Source organism: Caretta caretta, chromosome 6, assembly GCF_965140235.1.
Source record: "Caretta caretta isolate rCarCar2 chromosome 6, rCarCar1.hap1, whole genome shotgun sequence".
NCBI classification, from domain to species: Eukaryota; Metazoa; Chordata; order Testudines; family Cheloniidae; genus Caretta; species Caretta caretta.
Genome location: NC_134211.1, coordinates 47,299,306 through 47,326,170, shown reverse-complemented (window position 1 = coordinate 47,326,170; position 26,865 = coordinate 47,299,306). Strand labels below are relative to the sequence as shown.

General features: G+C 43.1%; 1 long non-coding RNA gene across 1 annotated transcript; it reads right to left on the bottom strand.

Annotated features, from left to right (window-relative positions):
• Positions 1 to 214: 214 nt before the first annotated feature.
• LOC142072339 (uncharacterized) lies at positions 215 to 14,396 on the bottom strand. Its single transcript, XR_012668733.1, has 3 exons — positions 14,325 to 14,396; positions 3,609 to 3,697; positions 215 to 1,155 (listed from the first exon to the last, which is right to left on the bottom strand). It is a non-coding gene; the product is annotated as an uncharacterized LOC142072339 (long non-coding RNA).
• Between the last annotated feature and the right edge of the window lie 12,469 nt (positions 14,397 to 26,865).

Below are 26,865 nucleotides of genomic sequence, written 5' to 3'. Positions count from 1 at the left end.
CTGGACACAGTACTCCAGATTAGGTCTCACCAGTGTCAAATAGAGGGGAACGATCAAGTCCCTTGATCTGGTGGCAATGCTTCTACTTATACAGCCCAAAATGCCCTTAGCCTTCTTGGCAACAAGGGCACACTGTTGACTCATATCCAGCTTCTCGTCCACTGTAACCCCTAGGTCCTTTTCCACAGAACTGCTGCCGAGCCATTCGGTCCCTAGTCTGTAGCGGTGCATGGGATTCTTCCGTCCTAAGTGCAGAACTCTGCACTTGTCCTTGTTGAACCTCATCAGATTTCTTTTGGCCCAATCCTCTAATTTGTCTAGGGCCCTCTGTATCCTATCCCTACCCTCCAGCGTATCTACCACTCCTCCCAGTTTAGTGTCATTGGCAGACTTGCTGAGGGTGCAGTCCACGCCATCCTCCAGATCATTAATGAAGATATTGAACAAAACCGGCCCCAGGCCCAACCCTTGGGGCACTCCCCTTGATACTGGCTGCCAACTAAACATGGAGCCATTGATCACTACCCATTGAGACCGACAATCTAGCCAGCTTTCTTATCCACCTTATAGTCCATTCATCCAGCCCATACTACTTTAACTTGCTGGCAAGAATACTGTGGGAGACTGTATCAAAAGCTTTGCTAAAGTCAAGGAATAACATGTCCACTGCTTTCCCCTCATCCACAGAGCCAGTTATCTCATCATAAAAGGCAATTAGATTAGTCAGGCATGACTTGCCCTTGGTGAATCCATGCTGACTGTTCCTGATCACTTTCCTCTCCTCTCCTCTAAGTGTTTCAGAATTGATTCCTTGAGGACCTGCTCCATGATTTTTCCAGGGACTGAGGAGAGGCTGACTGGCCTGTAGTTCCCTGGATCCTCCTTCTTCCCTTTTTTAAAGATGGGCACTATGTTAGCCTTTTTCCAGTCGTCTGGGATCTCCCCCAATCGCCATGAGTTTTCAAAGATAATGGCCAACGGCTCTGCAATCACATCCACCAACTCCTTTAGCACTCTCGGATGCAGTGCATCCGGCCCCATGGACTTGTGCTCTTCCAGCTTTTCTAAATAGTCCTGAACCACTTCTTTCTCCACAGAGGGCTGGTCACCTCCTCCCCATGCTGTGCTGGCCAGTGCAATAATCTGGGAGCTGACCTTGTTCATGAAGACAGAGGCAAAAAAATCATTGAGTACATTAGCTTTTTCTACATCCTCTGTCACTAGGTTGCCTCCCTCATTCAGTAAGGGGCCCACACTTTCCTTGATTTTCTTCTTGTTGCTCACATACCTGAAGAAACCCTTCTTGTTACTCTTAACATCTCTTGCTAGCTGCAACTCCAAGTGTGATTTGACCTTCCTGATTTCACTCCTGCATGCCTGAGCAATATTTTTATACTCCTTCCTGGTCATTTGTCCAATCTTCCACTTCTTGTAAGCTTCTTTTTTGTGTTTAAGATCAGCAAGGATTTCACTGTTAAGCCAAGCTGGTCACCTGCCATATTTACTATTCTTTCTACACATCGGGATGGTTTGTTCCTGTAACCTCAATAAGGATTCTTTAAAATACAGCCAGCTCTCCTGAACTCTTTTCCAAGCTGTAGCTCACGAGAGCTTATGCGCTAATAAATTTGTTAGTCTCTAAGGTGCCACAAGTACTCCTTTTCTTTTCCCCCCTCATGTTATTCTCCCAGGGGATCCTGCCCATCAGTTTCCTGAGGGAGTCAAAGTCTGCTTTTCTGAAGTCCAGGGTCCGTATTCTGCTGCTCTCCTTTCTTTCTTGTGTCAGGATCCTGAACTGACCATCTCATGGTCACTGCCTCCCAGGTTCCTCTCCACTTTTGCTTCCCCTACTAATTCTTCCCAGTTTGTGAGCAGCAGGTCACAAAGAGCTCCGCCCCTAGTTGGTTCCTCCAGCACTTGCACCAGGAAATTGTCCACTACACTTTCCAAAAACTTCTTGGATTGTCTGTCCAATCCAAGAGGCTCTTTGAAGACTGGAAACAACCGACAAAGTTAATCTTTTAACAGGAAAAAATTCAATAAATCTGACCTTATTGTTGAAGCCACAAATAAGGAAAAAATCCAGGCTGCATCTTAAGTTATGGACAAGGACTGCGTAGTGTAAATCAGGAGGGAGGTTGCAAAGAAGGCTTTAAAATACCTTTAAACGCCCCCAGTAGTGGTCACCTGTGTGCCAGGCTGGAGACCAGTTGAGATAAAACAGGAGACTGACAGGGCAATAGAGCTCCAGCTATGCCTTTCTACACTCCAAGCTAGCTCGGGTACCAGAGCAGTGAAGCCACAGCATCATGCGCTTCAGCATGGGCTAGCCCTGTGGATAATTACCTGGGGTTAGAGAGGAAGTTCAGAGAAGGCTCTCTCTAAAGCACACAGTGCCGCAGTTTCACTGCTTCAGTACACAAGGTAGCTAGATTAAAGGTAGCTTCAATATGTCTACTAGCCATTCCTTTACACAGTATGGAGTATAGCAATACCTTAACACAGCTCTGTGCTTACTGGACATTCTCAAATGCACAAATGAAACTACGTGCCCAACTCACATTGACTTTGCCTTTGAAAATCTCCCCTACCAACATTTCCATCATACTCACTTCAGACAGTCACAAAGAGCTTCATGTGCAGAGATGTCATCATTCGGACACATTTTATTTGATCAAATCTGAATGATGACACCAAGCAAAACTATGAATTTGCCAGTATGATCCGAAAGACTGTAACATGTAACTGTATCCATGTGTTTGAATTCTAATTTCTATATGATGCCTACTTGAATTTCTAAATTTGTCCACTTCAGCCTCCATAAACTGTATTCTTCAAAAGCAACAAGAGGTTATTAGCTTGAATATTTGTAATTTACATATTAACTGAAACTGCTTCAAGAAAGCCATGACCTATACCTGTGCCACAAACCAAATGGAAGATTAATTGCATAATATGCAAATTATATTGTTTTGTTTCATTTCAAGGGTGGAGGTTTCCCCAAGTTCTCTGTAAACAGAGCAGATTGGACATGCTTCTTATAAACGCAGATATATCAACAGATTAGAGAAGGAAGCTTTGCTAATCAAATGTCAATATATGTTTTGCAACAGAAAAGGAAGCAGTTATCGTTATGCTCTGTCCTAGTTGCAAAAGAAAAGGATGTTTAATTAGTCTATTAATACACACTTTAACCCACTGCTAAATGAAGTGACACCTGGCTTTAACCTTTTTTTTTTTTTTTTTAATAGTATTAGGCCTTGATCCTGCAAACACTTGTGCAGCTGCTTGGCCTTAAGCACATGAGTTATCAACCTTGACAAGACTATTAGAAGAACAAGAAACACTGACACGTGAGGAACTAGGTATAACAGAGAGTTATTCTGAAACTTAAAGTTTACAGGGGCCTTTTGTAATATCGACATAAGGGTTGCGTGAACTAGCAATTCTTTTACTTTCTATTGTCTTTCTGTTCTGTAGATTGCCAGTAAATAGTACTTTTGACTAATCTCCATCATTGAACAGGACATTGGGTATTATATCTGGGAGGGTTATGTGCTGGTTCTTTCAAGGAAATCAAACTGTGCCCTCCCAAAGGAGATACATACCTTCATTGTTCTGTACCAGTCAAAGACATGACAATGGCTACAGGTCCTCCAAAGAAATGCTCCAGCACTGCAGGGCTGATAGGTGGCACCTGTGAACACAGCATAGCTGTATCAGCTGAGAGCACAAGACATATTTCGATTTAGAACAATGACAGTCATTAAAGTTCCCAAACAAAATGTGTACTTTTGGGTGGGGGGAGAAGAAAGGGGCTGTGCAGGAATGTGTTTTATGAGTAGATGTCATATCTTAAACGTAGTATGATTAGAGCACAGGACCAGGAATTCTTCATTCCTGGCTCTGTCAAACCCTTGGCAAGTCATTTCAACTTATTTGTGCCTCCTTTTACCCATATGTAAGAAGCTGGTATTAATAATACTTACAGGGTTGTTATGAGGATTAATTCAGTAATATTTGAAAAGCATCTCGTCATCCTCAGATGAGTACTGTTACAAATGTGCAAACTATTGCTATTATTAAAGGGTGCATAGATAAAAATGAAATAAAACTGTACTTAAAAATAATCCAAAACCAGGAACACCCTTGAATTTCCTGGGTTGAATAAACAAATGTCTGACACTAACAGCCAAATGGAGAGCTTTATTTGTGTTCATATCCCAAAGCAACTTCCTAATCTACACTATTGTGGCAAAAAAGAAATACACAAACAATACCATTAGAATATCATGATAATTCCTAAATATAGGATTAGATTTTAGGACCACCCGATTCATTCCTCCAGACTGTACTTTGTCACCAGAAACTTTGAGTAGTTTGCAGTGTTAGAAAGGGTGTTAATATCAGTTAATTCTCTCCCTCCTCCAGAACAAGCAAATTCAATCCTCTGTGCACTGAGACTTCCAGGACATTAAGGTAGTTATCAACATCCATTGCAAACCATTGTAAGTAATCAACACAACTATTGCAAATTACTGCTACTAATTAGCAGGTCATGTTCTCATTAGAAGAGCTAATTTATTTGGTCTGACTGCATACAAACCGGTACAGTAGCTTCAGTAATTCTACATTTATATCTGGAATGCAAACATGTACAATATATTGTAGCACCCAAATTACTTAAAACACATGCATGTCATTTTGTGTATGGTTAATCTTCATTCCCCTTGAAGTTACCTTACTGCTGGTAATGTAGGTAATGTAGTCAGAACCCAGAGAAACTTTAAGCACTTTGGATCAGCTTGTAAGAGAATGGGACATCTTTCTTTGTGAATAGGGGGTCAGATGGATTCCATGCATGAATATAGGATTTTCTTTTAAAGTCACAGAGCACTTTCAGCATTTACTGGCTGGTGCTGCTGGTCACATTCCATTTGTGACTAGTATCCTAATGTGCACAGCCCTCCATTTAGAAGCTTATTTTCACCCCACATTAGCATTCTGTCTACATAAAATCAATCTCTTTATTAAACAAACTCACTCTGCGTATACTTTCAGTTTCTTTGCACTAAGCTGGCTACAAAGTATAAATATGTTTAGGGCCTCAGAGCTGGCCTTGGAAGATTGTTCACAAAGACATGATTCATATCAGCTCCTGAACATTAACACTTTCCCTATGACTCATGCAGACGGCTAAACAATAAAACAGAGTGCTTATTGAGGTTTTGTTTAACGTGCATGAAGAACCTATTAATAATATTTTTCATTTTAATTGTTTAACAATCTCACTCCTATTATTAGCTGCAAAGAGGTGGTGTTTCCATTTCCATCCTGAAATGAATTCATGCTTCGATGACTGATATTAAGGTTACTTAATACCTAAAAAATAAAGAATGCACTATACTCTATATAAAGTACGGCACAAATATGGCTGATACACTGATGTGAATTCTCTGATAAAACAAGAGAGGCAAGACAATTGCCTTCTTTAGAACATCATGCAAGACTCACCTACAACAGAGCCAGCAACAAGAGGCCTGTTCTCATATAGTTATATTTTCCCCAAAGAGATTATCTGAAAGATGAAGCAGAGAATATGGCCTCTCTCATACAATGGAGTCTTTTAGCTCTTATATTTGGTCCCTAGATACTATGGTGTCCAGTACACTAAACATGGATAGAATGAGGGAAGGATAAAATAAGAGAGTTGTATCTTAGAACTTTCTATGCTGCCCACCACCACAGTATCAAAGCAGATAAATCCTTACTAGTGATCAGTAAATCTGAAATAGATGAGAGTTTAGGTTCAATCAGATAAGCGACCACAAGTTGGAGGCTTCTTATCTGAACTGTTTGAACTTTGAGCACTCACAACTCCTGACCATTAACTGTTTTAGAGGAGTCATCATTATCTACCTACCTAGACAATATTTCATTTACAACCTGGAAAACTATTAAGGGCCTTTGGGAGCATGACTGCCAAGGACATAGGTACCAGGTAATGCAACACACATTCAAATGCATGCTTTTTTACTGCACTTTTCACTATCATGGCACTATTTTTAAGGTAGCACCACAACCCAGAGGGCATCCCATTTATATCCCTGTCTTTAACGTTCCAGGTCACAGTCATCTTCTGGCTGTGAAGACCTGGATGCCTCTTTGTAGAGACCGTTCCCTTCCACATCACTATGTAATTGATCAGAGACCACTCAAGTTGTAACATGAGGCACTCCCCTATCTCAGGGCTGGCTCCACATCACTCCCAGACTCTCTTACCTCCAGGAGCCGGAATCATTATGATCCCTTTTATGTGGATCCCAGAAATACCCAGAAACTACAGTATGAAATATATCTACATGTATCCTCAGGTTCAGAGTAACTCACTGGCTAGTATTTTATTATTTTATAAGCAGCTAAATCATACTGTTAAAAGGCATCCTAGCAATAAAGATTCAGGCCTACAACAGCACCAGATAAGGGACCATAGCTGGAACTAAGGCAAGCACTCCTAAAACCTATTCATTCTTTTTAATGAACACAGACTTAAAAGGACACTAGAAAGAGTGAACTGGGAGAGAAAACATAAGAGCAGCTAAAATACTGAGTGGCTGAAGAAAAGAACAACATAGCAAGCAGTAGCAAATTACAAAATGGCCACTTCAGAATGGCAGCTTCTTGTCTCTGCCAAAATTAAAAGGCCAGACACCCCCCCCCCCCCAGTAGATTCTGGGAAAAAGTTACTATAAAAGGTTAACTGTATAGTACGGAGAGTTGGTAGAGCTCAGGTACTTACAAAGGAAGATGTTGCTTCAATCCAATATGTTTCACCACTTTATCACAGTAGGTGTTAGTGGGTCTTATCTTCAAAGAATTTAAGAAACCCTGCAGTCCACACTTAGTCTAAAATTCCACTTAGTCCTTTGGGAATTTGGCTTATCCTAATTAGTTTCAAGACTGAGCTTGATAAGTTTACGGACGGGATGGTATGATGAGACTGCCTACAATGGCATGTGGCCCATCTATGACTGCTAGCAGCAAATATCTCCAGCGGCCAGAGATAGGACATTAGATGGGAAGGGCTCTGAGTTACTACAGTGAATTCTTTCCCAAATGTCAGCTGGTGGGTCTTGCAGACAAGTTCAGAGTCTAACTGATTGCCGTATTTAGGGTCGGGAAGGAATTTTCCCTCAGGTCATATTGGTAGAGACCAGGGGAGAAGGGAGTTCACCTTCCTTGGCAGCATTGGCCCTGAGTCACTTGCTGGTTTTAATAAGAATAAATGATGGATTCTCTGTAACTTGAAGTCTTTAAATCATGATTTGAGGACTTCAGTATCTCAGCCAGAGGTTAGGGGTCTATTACCAGAGTGGGTGGGTGAGGTTCCGTGTCCTGCAATATGCAGGAAATCAGACTAGATGATCAGGATGGTCCCTTCTGGCCTTAAAGTCTATGAGTCTATGTTTTGGATAAGAATCTGAACCTTGAGCTTCTCCTACCCTCTGAGCAGGCACCCTCTTGAGAGGAAGCATGGTCTTGTGGTTAAAGCACTAGCTGAGTAATCAGACTAGCTGAGTTCAGTTCCTAACTCTGCAATAGATGTTCTGGAGGACCCTGGACAAGTCATTTAATCTCTCTTTGCCTTAGTTCCTCCTCTGTAAAACATGGATGATAATACTTCCTTTTTCCCCTCTGCCTTTTCTATTTAGGTTCTGGTCCTGCAAATGACAGTACACGGACAGACTGCTACCCCTATGCAAAACCCCACTGACTCCAAAGTAGAATATAAAGAAAAAGTATAATTATTTTTATTTCTGTAACACCTTGCAATCCTAACTGAGATCAGGCCCACATAATGCTAGGCACTGTGTACACACAGAATAACAGACAGTCTATGCTCCAAAGAACTTATCATTTAAGAACTTGTCTACACAAAACCAGCCTGGCTAATTAATTAAATTGATGCAAGATACTTGTGTGGACACTCTTACATCAGCTTAAGAAAGCACCTTATAGCAATTCAGCTTAAGTCAGTAAGGAACTGATTTAGGATAAATCTATATAAGGCAGCTGTAAACCTGTGTAAGAGTGATCTCAAAATAGAGTTGAGCCATTGAAACCAATTCAGTTAAATCAGTGCAATTTAATGCATAGACAAGAGCTGGTCATTTTGGGGGGTAGACCATATATTACTGTGTGTTTGTACAGTGGCCAGTACAATGTGGCCTGGACCTCACCTCAAGGTGCTCCTGTACTACAAATAATAATGAGTAATGAAGAAAAAGATTCTACTTTTCCTTGGTTTTTCAGATTGCCTGAAAAACATGAACCACCAGAATGTTTAATTCCGCAATTCTTATCTCAGCCACAGTTGACTAAAAAAGTGGAAGGGAAATATGAGGCGGGGAAGCATTTCTTCATGTTTTCATATGCCACTTGTTGCTAAGAAAAATATTTCCTTAGCATCTCTGTGAGCGCTGCACGTCAGCTTCACTGGAACTCCGCTTTGTCTGCCAGAGAGTATAAACCAAAGCAAATGTCAGAAAGATAGGAGGAGGAAGAAACAACACTTGAAAATTTGTCCCCATAGTGAATATTTGTACCCATGTGAATGCTTCTCTTTCATATATATTCATTTGTTGGTGGTTGGACACAAATGTACAGAATGGAACAGCACTCACTTATTTTCAGATCTATCTTTCTAGCGTGAATGGCATATTTCTGTTTGGGTCCTTTGTTGGGTTTGTTGTTTGTTTGTTTGTTTTTTGAAAAGTGGGTGTTGTTATTTGTAGTACAGCAGCACCTAGAGGCTGTAACTGGTATCAGGGCCCCATGTGCTAGGCACTGAACAAACACATCATAAAAGTCATTCCATGCCCATGCAAACTTGCAATTTAAACAGACAAAACAGAGAAAGGAGGGGAGGGTAAACTGGGGACAAAGAAATGAAGTGACTTGCCTAGGGTTACACATCAGGTCAGTGGAAGGGCCCATGTCTCCTAACTTATAGTCCCTTGTTCCTTCCATTACATTATGTGGCTCTGATTGCGAAAGATACTAGACTGATAACCAAGGGAGTGGGCTAAACAATATTCAGGTCTGAAAGTTCCCTACACTTCAGAGAGGATTAGCTCTGAGCTCTCAGGCTCATCTCAACTGCATACTGAAGTTCTTTATTTATCCACAGAACAGGTACCACATATTCACTGAGCTTCAGTCCTCCCTTCCAGGGCCCTCCAGATATAAAAGGGTTGTTCATTTTCCATGCCCATTTAATCTGCAGCCTGTCTGCTAAGGATGCCTGCAAAGGGGCAAGTGCCAATGGTAGAGAGTCTGGAGGTGCTTTATATAAATATCCCTACCCACTGGAAACTATTCTGCCATCACCAAAATCACTTCACACAAGCCACTGAACAACCATTGAATGGTATCAGCCTGGGCTGGATGTAAACTGACCCTCTTAGAGAGCCTAGGCTACTTTCCCCATTACTAATCCCCAAATCACCCAGTCTCTCCTAGCTGCTGACTGACTCAGGCTCTTGCCCAGTGGCAGTGCTCTATGAATTTTCAAACAATGCATAACAGCATTTCTCATAACAGACAAAGGTTTTTTAAGTGACTTTCCCCAATTTCTTTGTATTGTTTTATAAGCCATCTGTTTTTAGCCAGAGCTCTTTTTCTCATGGATAAAAAGAGAGACCAAGACTTTGTTTGAATGCAAATACTGTTTCCAGCAGCTTGCTGGTATTTGCATAGAGATCTGCTTTCAAGTTTTATATATTAGTTTTTATACTGCAGGGGAAAGTTTGGATTATTCCATCTGAACAGCCTTGAACAACTCTATATCAGAAAGAGCCTGAAAAACTGGAAATACTTCTACATGCAGGCAGGGGAAATGTCAGGTTTTGTTCTTTTCTTTTTTTAACCAGGGAACTTGAGTACTCATGAAAAGTGTATGACTGATAAGCAGTGGGTGAACCCAGGTGTAAAGTCAACAGGTGCAGTTGTGCAGGCTTCCCCACATAGCTGAACCATGCAAAGGCGCGACCTATGCTATTCCAGTACTCAGTCTTTCTAGGGCAGAGTCTGATAATCATGCCACAATGAGTGGCGCCTTTGCAGGGAGCACTAAGGCCCACTAGAGACTATATTCCCATCAACATATCAAGTTGTCACCCAATCAAGCCAGGTTTGCACTTCTGACAAAAAAGAATAGAGCATTAACCCACAACGCCATCTAGCTCCCATGAAAGGCATATGTTGTGAAATTATTAAACACACTATTATAACATTACATTACAAATGGTACCTAACTGTTTGCTTAGAAAACACAGAAAAGGACAATGATGGAAATGAATGAGAATCACCAACATGTTCATCTCTGTCCCCAGAAAAACGGATCATTGAAATTACCCCAGGCTGCTCTTAATGCATAGATCCTGCTCAGTGCTCCAGAGGAAAAGGGAAAAACACTCAAGGCTCCTGCCAATATGCCTGAGGGGAAATTCTTTCCCTACCCCAGAACTGGCAATCAGCTTCACACATGAGCAAGAAATACTACAGATAACCATGCCTCATGCTCCCACGAGTTTCTTGGTGCCTATTTTCATGCTATCCCTCAAATTTGGATCCCCTCCTTATTCTGCTCTCTGATACCACATAGGAATATAAGAATTGCCAGACTGGCTCAGATTCACTGTCCAACTAATTCAGTATCCTGCCATGGACAGTGGCCAGAACCAGCTTCTTGAGAGGAAGGTGCAAGGAACCTTGTAGAAGGCAGCTATGGGATAACCTGCCTCCAGGGAAAGTTATCTTTCTAACCCTCAAGAGTTAGAGGTTGGCTTAAGCCCCAAAGCCTGAGGGTTTATATTAGAGATAATCAAAAAATTGTATCCTTATTCCATTCCATCACCTTAGTTTCCCCACCAACTTCCTTCTTTGCCTGACTACTAGCTGGGTGGGCAAGTAACTCAAACTATCTCCAGCACCCTCAAGTCTTAAAAGAATGTGGTTTTATAACAGATCTGAGAAGTAGAAATGGACCAGAGACAGCAGGTTTGGTTCCTCATCCAGATCCAAATTTATACAGTGGCTACACGGTGTTTGGTGTTTTGGGCCTAGCCCATCTCCACTACAAAGACTTGGTTCCATTGAGAAACCTGAGCCTCAATAAGTACAGATTGGAAATGTCCTGAAATGAGCTCTTTTTCCCCTTATTTACTGCAGCTGAATTCTACCCTGGTATTTGTTAATGTTCAGACTCCACTGCTTATTAAAACAAAACAAAAAAAAAGCAAGAAGAAGAAAAAGATTCCTCCTGATTTCAGGATGTCAGTTATATATGTAGTAAAAAAAAACCATGGCCATTGCTGTGGAATACAGGAAATGTTGTGAGGTATTTTTCACTGCAGCCACTTGAAAGCAGAACTGTTGTGGAAATAAAATATTCTTCTTGCTGACTCCGTTGAGCCAATAGAAAAATTGCAAGTCAGCAATTCTCAGGCAGCAACAATACTAACTGGACCGTATCCGCAATCAGTGCTGGTGTAATGTGCATTGCAACATCATATTTCCCTGAATTCTGTGCTTAGAAGTTTGATAAGATACAGGAGGATCCTTTAGCTCAGGGATCGGAAACCTTTGGCCTGCGGCCCGCCAGAGTAAGCCCCCGGCGGGCCGAGCTGGTTTGTTTACCTGCTGCGTCTGCAGGTTCGGCCGATCGCAGCTCCCTCTGGCCGCGGTTCGCCGCTCTAGGCCAATGGGGGCTGCGGGAAGCAGTGGTGTGGGTCAAGGGATGTGCTGGCTGCTGCTTCCCGCAGCCCCCATTGGCCTGGAACGGTGAACCGCTGCCAATGGGAGCTGTGATCGGGTGAACCTGTGGACCCAGCACGTAAACAAACCGTCCCAGCCAATCACGGGGGCTTACCAGGGCAGGCCACGTGGCAAAGGTTGCTGATCCCTGCTTTAGCTGATGCTTTGGATTTATTGCAAATAACTATAACACATACATATATTGGGTTAGCTGTTTGGGTGCAGCCAAACTCTTCTAGGCGCAGGATCTGAGGAGAGGGTGCTTTATACCATGTTTCTACTCTCCCTATCCTGCGATACCAATCAAATGTAGGGAAAGCTAAAGATCGGGCCAATTCTCTTTATGTATCCAGAATTAGAACTGTGTACTAAATGTACTTGCAATAATTCATAATTTCCATGCACAGCACAGAATATATTTTGAGGTACACAGCAAGTTTATACAAATCATTTCACATAGTTCTATGCAAAATACTGAATCCTTGTAATATTGCTTTTATATTATGGTTCTGTTTGTAAAAGTTTAATAACAAATGAATAATAGATGCTATAAGGATGTTAGAGACATGAGTAGTGTGTGTGATAGATGGTTATGGCCCAAGGGCCACATCTGGGAATAGAAATTTTATGGCGGGCCATGAATCCTGCTTTGAGCAGGGGGTTGGACTAGATGACCTCCTGAGGTCCCTTCCAACCCTGATATTCTATGATTCTATGAATGCTCACAAAATTAGGGTTGAGGTACGGAAGGGGGTGAGGGCTCTGGTTGGGGTTGAAAGTTCTGGGGTGGGGCCAGAAATGAGGAGTTCAGGGTCAGGAGGGGGCTCCGGGCTGGGGCAGGGGGGTGGGGTGCGGGGTGGGGTGAGGGCTCCAGTTGCGGGTGAGGGCTCTGGGGCAGGGCTGGGGATGAGGAGTTTGGCATGTAAGAGGGTGCTCTGGGCGGGGATTGAGGGGTTTGGAGGGTGGGAGGGGGATGCGGGCTGGGGTAAGGGGTTGGGGCACGGGAAGTATCTCAGGGGTGCAGGCTCTGGGTGGTGCTTACCTCAAGCAGCTCCTGGAAGCAGCAGCATGTCCCTTCTCTGGTTCCTACTCAGAGGCGCGGCCAGGCGGCTCTGTGCGCTGCCCCATCTGCAGGAACCACCCCTCCAGCTCCCATTGGCTGTGGTTCCTGGCCAATGGGAGCTGCAGGGGCAGCACTTGGGGTGGGGACAGCATGCAGAACGGAGCCCCCTCACTGCCCCTACATGTAGGAGCCAGGGGCAGGTCATGCCACTGCTTCAGAGAGCCGTGTGGAGCGGCCCCTGACCCTGCTCCCTGGCTGCAGCGCCGGAGTGGGGCAAGCCCCAGACCCTGTTCCCCAGCAGGTGCTTGAGGGCTGGATTAAAATGGCTGGCAGGCTGGATCAGGCCCGCGGACCATAGTTTGCCCACCCCTGCTCTAGAAATTGGTGGAGATTATTATAAACTTGGATTATAAATAAACTATTGAACTATATAACAGTTGATTAGCCATTTCTTAAAACATCTACTAATCATTCATTAACCCCTTAAAACAGTTTATAAATGGAACTATAACTATAAAGTGTGACCATGAAAATTCTGCAAAGTGTTACAGGAAAGTTCTCACCATTTCATTTTATGTTATTTCATACTCCTTGATTTTCAAATTTATTTCACCATCATCAGATCAAAAATGATGGGCATGAATCATTTATTTAAAAATCATAGAGTTTCATCATGGGGATTTGGATTTCATAATCATGAATCAAAATTCTCTTATCAAACAATGTTACTTTGACAGGAAGCAGAAGTGTGGTATAGTGGAAATCTTTGAAATGAACCTTTAAGGTTAATGCCTCGTTTATGAAGGAAAAGAGGATAGATGTTGGAAGTGGAAGGACAGAGAAATATATTATACAAACTTTATACATGCATTTATGGGGTTAGAGAATGCAAGAGTGATAAACAAATAGAGTAGGAGGCATTAGCTGAAGTGGGGATGGACTAAATATAACCTAAAGGGATTTCTCCATTTCTAATTGCTATTAATCCATGAAAAACAGAAAACCATAAGTACATAGGAAGAAGCATTTAAAGATGTAATTCTTCAGTTGCAGGAATTGGGAACAAAAAGGGAGTTTAGACATAACTGTTTAACACAGAGGGTATTCAGCATGTGCAATAAGTTACTAAAAGGAACAATTGCAATAAAGAGCATCTGTGAGTTCAAGAGGGAATTAAAGGGAGTTTATATTATCTGAGAGGATGGGGAGGCACAGTTAATACAGAGACAAATGCAAACCAAATACAAATAAGTGACACATTAAGAAGCAAAGGCTTCAGTGTGGCTTTTCTTTCCTGCTCTTCAAGATCCTATATTCTTTGCAGAGAAACAAAAGGTCCATATTTGAAAATTCATAAAGTATATCTAAAAATAGCTGCTTTTGTCTTTGTCTATATATATATTTCTCCATTTCTCTCCCCCTCTTCTATTATTATTTAATTTACCTGTTTGTTTACTTCACGGGGATGTTGTGAGATGTATGACCTAAATCCTCTGGATCCTGGAAGGGGCATGGAAGGACAAGCTGTGAAATAAGAAAACATTTCTTGCTATTGCATTCCTACAAACCTGAAATTAACTCATTGGAGGTTGAATGATCAGGAAGTATGGTCTTATTGTTTCAGCAGCTTTATAGAACATATTTTTAAGAACTATATTAGTAGAACCTAATCTTACTTGAATTTGAAGTAAAATGAAAGCCATATGATTTGTCTTTTCCTTCTGCAAACCATATTTAAAAACTTTAGGATAAAATATAGAAACCTTCTGAGACAAACAAACTTTCTCTTTCTTTGGTCTATCTGATTAGTTTACACCTCTGAAATGTACTTTCTCCTCACAAGAATCGTGGCAGGGGACTCAATTCATTGCCACCAAAACCTCCTATTTAGTACAGTTTCATTAGCAGGAGCAACAGTGGAAGCTGTAGTTTAACCAGGGCTCAGACATTTTTTATCATTGTACCGACTAACCTACCTTGAGGTGTCTGAACTACAGCTTCCCCACTGCTATCACCATTGGCCTCTTTGGCCAGGATTTTCAAACGTGACTAATGATTTAAGGTATCTCAATTTTTGGATGCCCGCCTGGAGATACCTTTCAAGGACCTGATTTTCAGAAAGTGCTGAGCAGCTGCCTTTTGAAAAATTGAGCCTCTCTAACATGTCCCAAGATGGACATCCAGAAATGAAGAATCTCAAAATCACTAGCCACTTTTAAAATGCTGGCCTTTGCTTCTTGATGTCCCACTTGTTTGTATTTGGTTGGCATTTTCCTGATTTTTACCTGTGCCTTCCCATCTCTATTCACGTTATTGCCCATCAACTCACTGATGCTCTTTATTGCAGTAGTTTCTTCTGGTTACTTATGCCACATGTTGGATACCCTCTGTGTTAAACAGTTATGTCTACAGTCATTTTTGGCTCCCAGTTGCCCTAATTTTTCAGTCACAGCCCTAAATGCTCTTTCCTATAATACCGAGTTATCGCAAATCTACCAGTGTTACTGAGCACAGAGTCTGCTCATGCGAGTCTCAAGAAACATACAGAATCATCTGAGATTGAGTTGAGTGGATTCTTCATCCCATTGACAAGCCATATCCATTCTTTTCACAAGAGTAATTGTCCAACGCTTTCCAGAATCCAGACAGAATATCATCACACTGGAAGAGTATGACACTGCATGTTGCTAATGCTCCTTATGAACATATCCAGAAGTACTTGGCTACTTTGAACAACCTCAGAACACATGGAATTATGTCATTAGAACTGGACGAATGCTGGGAAAAAAGTCTGATTATAATTATTTTAATTGCTTTCATTATATTAGCACCTCTTGTCCTCACTTATCATGCATATCGTCATAAACAAGAAAATGGCAGGAATTTGCACTGAAGCCATGAACTTTAACTGACCTGACTCTTATTTATACTGAGGCCACTTTGCACCACTCTGGCTGTGTAAAGGAGCCATAAAGTAGATGTAATTCAGATTTAAACAGTAAATGGTCCTTATTGAAAATGAGAATTAGGCCTAAGTGAATATTGTGGAATATTTATGTAATCTACTTCAAATTAGTATTTGTGAACATTCTCACTGGATACTGGACTATAATAGTTATGCTTCTTCATTGAGGGCTCAGAAACCTCAGAAACATGAGAGCCATGTATCAAATCACAACAGGTGTTATATACTGAATTGTTGTAATATACCATTCCTGAACAATTTACATGCCAAGAATGATCTATTGAGGTTATTTTAGCCAGACCAAGATCTATAAAATAGATAAACCAAGAAAACTGTGAGCTGTTCAAAAGCAATACCCTAACAGAAAAATTAGATGGCAATCATTAATGGAATGAATTCATTACAAATGATTCATCCATCTCTAGTTATGATTCACCAGTTGTTTTAGTTACCTAGTTAGTTACACTTCCAATCACATGAAAGAATATTTCATTGACTGAGTGCCTCTACTTTATTAATTATTACTGTATTAAGTATTATTATTATGTCTTTTAAGCTTAGGAACAAGCAGATTAAAACTTGTTTCTGTTAAAACGTTGGAATAGCCCACACTCCTAATTCTTTGCATAGGCATGATCTTGTCGCAAAAGCCTGAAAGACCTGGGGCGGGAAGGCTGATACAGAAATATATCCTTTAAGTGACATCCAGACCAGTACAATCAGTATCAACAGAAGAATCTAATTTAATGGCCAAGTAGGCAAAAAACTTGAGTGGCAAATAACTTTAAGCTAACATTGTGAAAGTGATGAGAAAAATGATTGCAACACACCTTTGATTTCAAGATCACATACCCTTTCCTTTTTATTATTTCTTTACTGCACAATGGGTACCTTATTCTGGTGTTCATAGTGTAGCACAATTTTATCTAGGTTTTTGTCCCATTAAATAGGCCAGATGCAGTTATCTTTTGATAATAATGGGTTACGCGTATTTTACATAGGTCACAGCCTTAGGCTTACAAGCTCATTTTCATAGGCAAAATAAGAAACCTGTTCACTTGCATTTTGCTTTGTTTCTTCACACACTAATTTGCTTAGCTGGAGACACCGCTTCCACCCTGATGTGGTACCTGCATGAACAGAAAGAAAGTAATGAATTAATTTCTGTGGTCCGGATCAGTCAATAAAACAGTAAGTCCTTCTGGTGACTGTGGTTTACACACTTAACAATATGCAGTCTGTCCCTCACTAGTATTTACTTTATGTTAGCTGAGTCTTACATGTACTCAGTTCTATTTCTCAAAGGTGTATATAAATACGGTAGTTAATTTGGAAGGCTATCAAGAAGGTGGGATTCATAGACCATTTCATTTAACCAAAACATGGTGTACTGTGTCCAGAATATTTAGCCTCAATGTTATAAATGGACCATAATTTTGGAGTTGTCAGGCACAATTATTTCTGGAAATGCTTGTGCACAATACCCACATCTGCAACTTTCTTCAGTTCTTCTGTAATGAAACTTCCAGAAACTCCTCTGATCAGGTAATGTTGTTTAGGGCTCAGTAATCTCAGAAAACTAAACATGGATATGGAAATACCCAGAAAAGAGAGTTATACATATTTGCATTTCACATACCAGAAACAACTGTATTTGCATAATACAGCTGAGTTCTTATTCAAACATTCCGTGGTTTTCTTGTGTCCCTTTCACTGATTGTTTCAGAAGAATGATTGTCCAATTCATTTTTTCTGTCGTTATTTATTCCTGGTTCTTTTGAGTTTTACTCAAAATGATAGCTGAACACTTGTTTGCTGCTTCATATCTAGCAATGTCAGCCAATGATCAGACAAAAATGAGACCACAAAGCTATAAACATGTGAAACAAAAGAGTTTTAAACAAATTCACATCTTGTCACAATGGAGTAAATGCTCTTGTCTGGTCTTGTCAGCTCTCAGAGGCCTAGTGTTAAAATATTCTACCCATCTGGTCTCAGATAAAGCTTGGGCATGTAGGACCACTGTATTGAATTAAATCAATACAGAAGATAAATTTGCAAAGGCATATGTAAGTATCTATTAGAACTAAGTGACACTAGGAAAATTTTAAATATACCAGTAAAGGAAAAATACATGCAATGGGGTTTCTGGTGTAATATATGTCTCTGCCTTTAGGAACACTAGCAAATCCACTTGGACTCAAGAAGAAAACAGACAATTACTTAAACCCTATAATGTATCTACAGGTACAAATGGGATTTAGGCAATTTATTATGCAGTTTCTTGCACATATGCAAATATAAACTAATCATCACATATGGGATCAAGAAGAAATTTAGCACTAACATCGTTTTTGTTGGAGTTCTGCCCTCCTCTTACCACTGAGGAAGCACCATCATATTCTTCTGGGAGTGACTGATTTCAGCAGACTTGCCAGGAATGAAGAGTTGTCATAAATTTTTCATGTTTAAACCCAAAGAGATTAGGGATAGGTTTTGGTACAAATGCTTAAGGAGGATCATAAAGGTCAAGTGAACATACAGAGTAAAGGATGAAAGTATCAGACATGAGGAGGACACAAAAAGGTTAGAGAACAGAAACCACTAGTTAGTGGGCCTTAATGAAAGATCATCAAAGGGTAAGTGGGAGGTTCAGTGGAAAAGAGTCTGGAAATAAAGAGCAAGAAGGACTTTTTGGAAGTAGAGGAGAAACATCATATATTATGATCACTGGAAGATAGATGAAATCAGCATTGTGAGGAGGTGATGGAGCAGTATTCTAGAATGCAATGCAGTGATAATCAGTGGCAGCATATCCAACTATCTGCCACACAAGGGGTTACAGGCTTTCAAAGCTTCCAGAGCTTTAATGTACATAAAGGGCCAGACTTTGATATCCTTACTCATGAGGAATAATACCTTACTCCATGAGTAGTCCCACTGACTTTATTTTATCAGAACCAATACAATCAGAATTTGCTCAAAGAAATAAAGAACATTTTCAATCCTTGGTGTCTAAACTCAGGGCTTGGCTACATATGCAGTTGTTCCTAATCAACTGCATGTGAAGACATTCTTATTCTGAAATAAATCAGAAATAGCTATTGCACTTTAAATTCACTCTCTCCTTAATCAGAAACAACTAGCAAGTGTGGACAAACCATTAGTCTCCTAACTCCATCTTTAAGATCCTAAATAACAGTAGCTTAATCTCCAAAGGTGCTGAGCATGCACAGTTCCCATTGACTGCAGCTACTATTGATTTGTGCGTGCTCAGCAGTGCACGTCTTAAAATCGATTATATTTAGGTACTCACATATGGATTTAGGAGCCCAACTTCAAGCAGACAGGTTTGAAAATGTTGACAAAATTATTTTTCCGTTGAATTTGTGTTATTAGCCCCAACGTACAAACATATAAAGTCAAGATTCCATAGAGGTAAGGCTCATATTTCACTATCCCAGTCATCAAGTGCATCACTCCCCTCAGGGCTGGCTCTAGGCACCAGCAACGCAAGCACGTGCTTGGGGCGGCACATTTCCAGGGGCAGGGTTCCAGCCAACCCTTTTTGGCGGGGGCAGTTGGGCTCTCGGAGCTGCGCCACTTAGACAGGGCAAGGGTGCCACATCCCCGGCCTCAGTGGGAAGGGGAAGCCCCAGCCCCGGGATGCTGAGCTGCCAGGGCCCAGCCGCTACCTGGGGAGGAGAGGGCGAATCCTGCCGGGGCGCCAGGATTGCACCGCCTCATCTGCGCATTGGCTGCTGCACTGCCTTGTGCCACCCCTTATCTCAGGGCGTCTCTGCGCAGCCAGGCGGGGGAGGGAGTAAAGCCCCTGCAGGTGCTGGGAGAAGGTGACATCACTCCCTTGGCTTCCAGCACCGCCTGCGAGCCCCAGCCCCACCTGAGCATGGGGCAGCAAATTTTTTGCTTGGGGCGGCAAAAACCCTAGAGCCGGCCCTGACTCCCATTGAATTTATAGTTAACATGTTAAAGATAATCATTTGGTGAAAGCTTTATGAAAGATCGGCATTTTATTCTTTAGAAAAAGAGTGATGAGAAATTAAACTACCTTGCTTAGCACAGACAAGAAATCACGGAGACTACTCATATTCCCAAAGTAAAGATTGTTCTTCAATGTTTTCATAGATTAGGGCCTAGTGTACACAGTATGGGCCTTTAATGTCTGTAACTTCTTCTGGCCTCAGGCTTTGAAAAAGAGGAGATACAAAAGATTTCTCAAAGACAATATAATTTTACAGTCAATCCTTTACAATAGAGCATTCAAGAATCTGCATGAGGCTTTTATTCTACCACAGTAGTTCTTGGCCACTGGTACATGAACCAGCACTAGTCATTCGAATGTTTGTGATTGCTGCTCTAAGCTGTCCTTCCTGTTGTAAAGATGGGTGTCCTCATGCACCACTCCTGCCTGTCTGCCACTCACTACAGCACAATAGCCCTCAAAAAAGGATTGGTCTAGTTCAGTTCTGTAACTCCAGTGCATGCTACAGGGCATACAGCTGAACGGAAGGCAGCCTGCACGGGTAATACAGTTGAGGTCCCAGACGCAGATTCAGGAAAGCATTTAAGCATGTGCTTAACTTTAAGCATGTCAAGCACATCCTTAAGTGCTTTCTTAAACAGAAATGGATTCAAGCACGTGTTTAAGTTCTTTCCTGAGTAGAGGCCTATATCTGGTAAGTGGGTACAACTGACTTAAATGTTCTCAGATCTCTGGGTTTATTGTACCATCTTTTCTTTTTGTTATTTTTACTTTGAGGAAAGATTAGAAAAAACAAGATTACTTTTTCACACATGCTTGTAGAAAATGGTTTCTAATCACTGCTAGGCATGACTCATATAGGCGTTCCCCAGGATTGTTGTTAATAGTAAAGTGATAGGTGTTTGACTTTATGATTTCAACAGGAATGTAAATTCTATTGTTGCCCCTTTTCAAGTCTAGTGGCTAGTCAAATTTTGGAGCCCTGGGGATGTTCCAGCTGGAAGTAAAAATGGATGGAATCTGGTATTTTCTTTGATGCAGTCTTGTTTATTTACAAGGAATGTACAAAGTCCTGCTTCTCCAAAAAAGAACAAAAGAAGTGGTATCTTAGTTTACAGCCTCATGTCTCTTTTGCCAATACTACTCCCAAAAGCTCTCTCTTGATTTTTCCAGGGTCGCTCTGTGCTTATATACTGCTTGGCTTTCTTGCATTTTGCCTCTGCTGCAACGCAGTTCTGGTCGCAGTTTGTGTGTGTTGTTACACATAAACGTACATACCCTGGTCACCACATACCCAGTGGAACCACCCTACCATGATGCTAGTTTCGGGGCAGACTTTATTAGGCCTTGTTTTAGGTGTGGCCCCTTAACCGTCTCTTAGAGCTTTCTTGAATGAATGGCATTTTCAAGCATCAGTTTGAACAAGCTTTCACCCAGCTCATAACACTATATTAGTGATAAGCAAATCTCAAACATTCAGAATTCAGGGGCTGGCTTGGCTAAGCACTCAAAATTTGGATGCTGACCCAAACTTCTTCATAACAAATAATGCCAAATATCTCATTAATTTTTTTTACCCCACTTCATAAGGTCTAAAAAGATGACTCAGGTGATAGTGGTGAAGTGGCAGGTGAAAAAGGAAAAAAACATCACCTTTTGATCTATTCTAGCATGAGACAATATTATGAGTAGCTGTATGTCTCTATCATACAATACTTGCCTGGGCCTTGGTCCCTCAAGACCTTGAGTGACATGCAGCAGTGAGCCAAAGTCCGTTGCATTACAGCTCAGGTACGAGTGGAGGTAAAATGAAGGAACAAGATTTAACACTTGGCACTCCACATTGAGTGGTAAGAAAGCTCAAGCCCATTGCACATCTTCGCCCATATCCTCAATGGAGCAAGGTGAGAAGGAACAAGTCATGGAGGGAGAATGGGAATGCCTGAAGAGACATTGAGCTTAAGTGTGATTTTTATTGTGCTCATGAGATGCTTAACGGTGCATTTTCCTCTTATACCTTATTCCTGCTACTACCTATTGGCAGCTGGGCAGCAGCTCTCTCAGTAAGTCAAAATTGGGTTGACATGCATTTCCTGTCCTACTTATCACATTTGTCCTTGTGCTTATACACCTAACACTCTGCATGTGTCCTCTAGTGAATTCGTGCCGTCAGTGGAATGAGTTTGGTGTTCCCAGACAAGTTGACAGTGTCTATAGCACAAAAACGTTGCCAGAATTGGCAATAATGCCATGCAACCTTGTGGGCAGTTTCAAATAAGAGACTTAGGGTATGTCTACACTACGGAATAAGGTCGAATTTATAGAAGTCGTTTTTTTAGAAATCGGTTTTATATATTCGAGTGTGTGTGTCCCCACAGAAAATGCTCTAAGTGCATTAAGTGCATTAACTCAGCGGAGCGCTTCCACAGTACCGAGGCTAGAGTCGACTTCCGGAGCGTTGCACTGTGGGTAGCTATCCCACAGTTCCCGCAGTCTCCGCTGCCCATTGGAATTCTGGGTTGAGATCCCAATGCCTGATGGGGCTAAAACATTGTCGCGGGTGGTTCTGAGTACATATCGTCAGGCCCCCGTTCCCTCCCTCCCTCCGTGAAAGCAAGGGCAGACAATCATTTCGCGCCTTTTTTCCTGAGTTACCTGTGCAGACGCCATACCACGGCAAGCATGGAGCCCGCTCAGGTAACCGTCACCGTATGTCTCCTGGGTGCTGGCAGACGCAGTACGGCATTGCTACACAGTAGCAGCAACCCCTTGCCTTGTGGCAGCAGACGGTACAGTACGACTGGTAGCCGTCATCGTCATGTCCGAGGTGCTCCTGGCCACGTCGGCTGGGAGCGCCTGTGCAGACATGGGCGCAGGGACTAAATTTGGAGTGACTTGACCAGGTCATTCTCTTTAGTCCTGCAGTCAGTCCTATTGAACCATCTTATGTACTGTACCATCTTCTGCCAGGCAGGCAAGAGATGAGGATTGCTAGCAGTCGTATTGTACCATCTTCTGCCGGGCAGGCAAGAGATGAGGATGGCTAGCAGTCGTACTGTACCATCTTCTGCCGAGCAGCCATGAGATGTGGATGGCATGCAGTTCTTCTGCACCGTCTGCTGCCAGCCAAAGATGTAAAAGATAGATGGAGTGGGTCAAAACAAGAAATAGACCAGATTTGTTTTGTACTCATTTGCCTCCTCCCCTGTCTAGGGGACTCATTCCTCTAGGTCACACTGCAGTCACTCACAGAGAAGGTGCAGCGAGGTAAATCTAGCCATGTATCAATCAGAGGCCAGGCTAACCTCCTTGTTCCAATAAGAACGATAACTTAGGTGCACCATTTCTTATTGGAACCCTCCGTGAAGTCCTGCCTGAAATACTCCTTGATGTACAGGCACCCCCTTTGTTGATTTTAGCTCCCTGAAGCCAACCCTGTAAGCCGTGTCGTCAGTCACCCCTCCCTCCGTCAGAGCAACGGCAGACAATCATTCCGTGCCTTTTTTCTGTGCGGACGCCATACCAAGGCAAGCATGGAGGCCGCTCAGCTCACTTTGGCAATTAGGAGCACATTAAACACCACACGCATTATCCAGCAGTATATGCAGCACCAGAACCTGGCAAAGCGATACCGGGCGAGGAGGCGACGTCAGCAAGGTCACGTGAGTGATCAGGACATGGACACAGATTTCTCTGAAAGCATGGGCCCTGCCAATGCATGCATCATGGTGCTAATGGGGCAGGTTCATGCTGTGGAACGCCGATTCTGGGCTCGGGAAACAAGCACAGACTGGTGGGACCGCATAGTGTTGCAGGTCTGGGATGATTCCCAGTGGCTGCGAAACTTTCGCATGCGTAAGGGGACTTTCATGGAACTTTGTGACTTGCTTTCCCCTGCCCTGAGGCGCATGAATACCAAGATGAGAGCAGCCCTCACAGTTGAGAAGCGAGTGGCGATAGCCCAGTGGAAGCTTGCAACGCCAGACAGCTACCGGTCAGTTGGGAATCAATTTGGAGTGGGCAAATCTACTGTGGGGGCTGCTGTGATGCAAGTAGCCCACGCAATCAGAGATCTGCTGATATCAAGGGTAGTGACCCTGGGAAATGTGCAGGTCATAGTGGATGGCTTTGCTGCAATGGGATTCCCTAACTGTGGTGGGGCTATAGACGGAACCCATATCCCTATCTTGGCACCGGAGCACCAAGCCGCCGAGTACATAAACCGCAAGGGGTACTTTTCGATAGTGCTGCAAGCTCTGGTGGATCACAAGGGACGTTTCACCAACATCAACGTGGGATGGCCGGGAAAGGTGCATGATGCTCGCATCTTCAGGAACTCTGGTCTGTTTCAAAAGCTGCAGGAAGGGACTTTATTCCCAGACCAGAAAATAACTGTTGGGGATGTTGAAATGCCTATATGTATCCTTGGGGACCCAGCCTACCCCTTAATGCCATGGCTCATGAAGCCGTACACAGGCAGCCTGGACAGTAGTCAGGAGCTGTTCAACTACAGGCTGAGCAAGTGCAGAATGGTGGTAGAATGTGCATTTGGACGTTTAAAGGCGCGCTGGCGCAGTTTACTGACTCGCTTAGACCTCAGCAAAACCAATATTCCCACTGTTATTACTGCTTGCTGTGTGCTCCACAATATCTGTGAGAGTAAGGGGGAGACGTTTATGGCGGGGTGGGAGGTTGAGGCAAATCGCCTGGCTGCTGGTTACGCGCAGCCAGACACCAGGGCTGTTAGAAGAGCACAGGAGGGCGCGGTACGCATCAGAGAAGCTTTGAAAATCAGTTTCATGACTGGCCAGGCTACGGTGTGAAAGTTCTGTTTGTTTCTCCTTGATGAAACCCCCCGCCCCTTGGTTCACTCTACTTCCCTGTAAGCTAACCACCCGCCCCTCCTCCCTTCAATCACCACTTGCAGAGGCAATAAAGTCATTGTTGCTTCACATTCATGCATTTTTTATTCATTCATCACACAAATAGGGGGATGACTACCAAGGTAGCCCAGGAGGGGTGGTGGAGGAGGGAAGGAAAATGCCACACAGCACTTTAAGCACAGCACTTTAAAAGTTTACAACTTTAAAATTTATTGAATGACAGCCTTCTTTTTTTTGGGCAATCCTCTGTGGTGGAGTGGCTGGTTGGCCGGAGGCCCCCCCACCGCGTTCTTGGGCGTCTGGGTGTGGAGGCTATGGAACTTGGGGAGGAGGGTGGTTGGTTACAGAGGGGCTGCAGTGGCAGTCTGTGCTCCAGCTGCCTTTGCTGCAGCTCAACCATACACTGGAGCATACTGGTTTGGTCCTGCAGCAGCCTCAGCATTGAATCCTGCCTCCTCTCATCACGCTGCCGCCACATTTGAGCTTCAGCCCGCCACCTCTCCTCCCGGTCATTTTGTGCTTTCCTGCACTCTGACATTATTTGCCTCCACGCATTCGTCTGTGCTCTGTCAGTGTGGGAGGACAGCATGAGCTCGGAGAACATTTCATCGCGAGTGCGTTTTTTTTTCTTTCTAAGCTTCACTAGCCTCTGGGAAGGAGAAGATCATTGAAACACATGCAGCTGGTGGAGAAAAAAAAAGGGACAGCGGTATTTTAAAAGACACATTTTATAAAACAGTGGCTACACTCTTTCAGGGTAAACCTTGCTGTTAACATCACATACATAGCACATGTGCTTTCGTTACAAGGTCGCATTTTGCCTCCTCCCACCGCGTGACTACCCCCTCAACCTTCCCCCCTCCCTGTGGCTAACAGCGGGGAACATTTCTGTTTAGCCACAGGCAAACAGCCCAGCAGGAATGGGCTCCTCTGAGTGTCCCCTGAAGAAAAGCACTCTATTTCAACCAGGTGACCATGAATTAGATCTCACTCTCCTGAGGATAACACAGAGAGATAAAGAACGGATGTTGTTTGAATGCCAGCAAATATACACTGCAATGCTTTGTTCTACAATGATTCCCGAGTACGTGTTACTGGCCTGGAGTGGTAAAGTGTCCTACCATGAAGGACGCAATAAGGCTGCCCTCCCCAGAAACCTTTTGCAAAGGCTTTAGGACTACATCTAGGAGAACCGCAAATGCCAGGGCAAAGTAATCCTTTCACATGCTTGCTTTTAAACCATGTATAGTATTTTAAAAGGTACACTCACCAGAGGTCCCTTCTCCGCCTGCTGGGTCCAGGAGGCAGCCTTGGGTGGGTTCGGGGGGTACTGGCTCCAGGTCTAGGGTGAGAAACAGTTCCTGGCTGTCGGGAAAACCGGTTTCTCCGCTTGCTTGCTGTGAGCTATCTACAACCTCCTCATCATCATCATCTTCTTCGTCCCCAAAACCTGCTTCCGTATTGCCTCCATCTCCATTGAAGGAGTCAAACAACACGGCTGGGGTAGTGGTGGCTGAACCCCCCTAAAATGGCATGCAGCTCATCATAGAAGCAGCATGTTTGGGGCTCTGACCCAGAGCGGCTGTTCGCCTCTCTGGTTTTCTGGTAGGCTTGCCTCAGCTCCTTCAGTTTCACGCGGCACTGCTTCGGGTCCCTGTTATGGCCTCTGTCCTTCATGCCCTGGGAGATTTTCACAAAGGTTTTGGCATTTCGAAAACTGGAACGGAGTTCTGATAGCACGGATTCCTCTCCCCAAACAGCGATCAGATCCCGTACCTCCCGTTCGGTCCATGCTGGAGCTCTTTTGCGATTCTGGGACTCCATCATGGTCACCTGTGCTGATGAGCTCTGCATGGTCACCTGCAGCTTGCCACGCTGGCCAAACAGGAAATGAGATTCAAAAGTTCGCGGTTCTTTTCCTGTCTACCTGGCCAGTGCATCTGAGTTGAGAGTGCTGTCCAGAGCGGTCATAATGGAGCACTCTGGGATAGCTCCCGGAGGCCAATACCATCGAACTGTGTCCACAGTACCCCAAATTCGAGCCGGCAATGTTGATTTAAGCGCTAATCCACTTGTCAGGGGTGGAGTAAGGAAATCGATTTTAAGAGCCCTTTAAGTCGAAATAAAGGGCTTC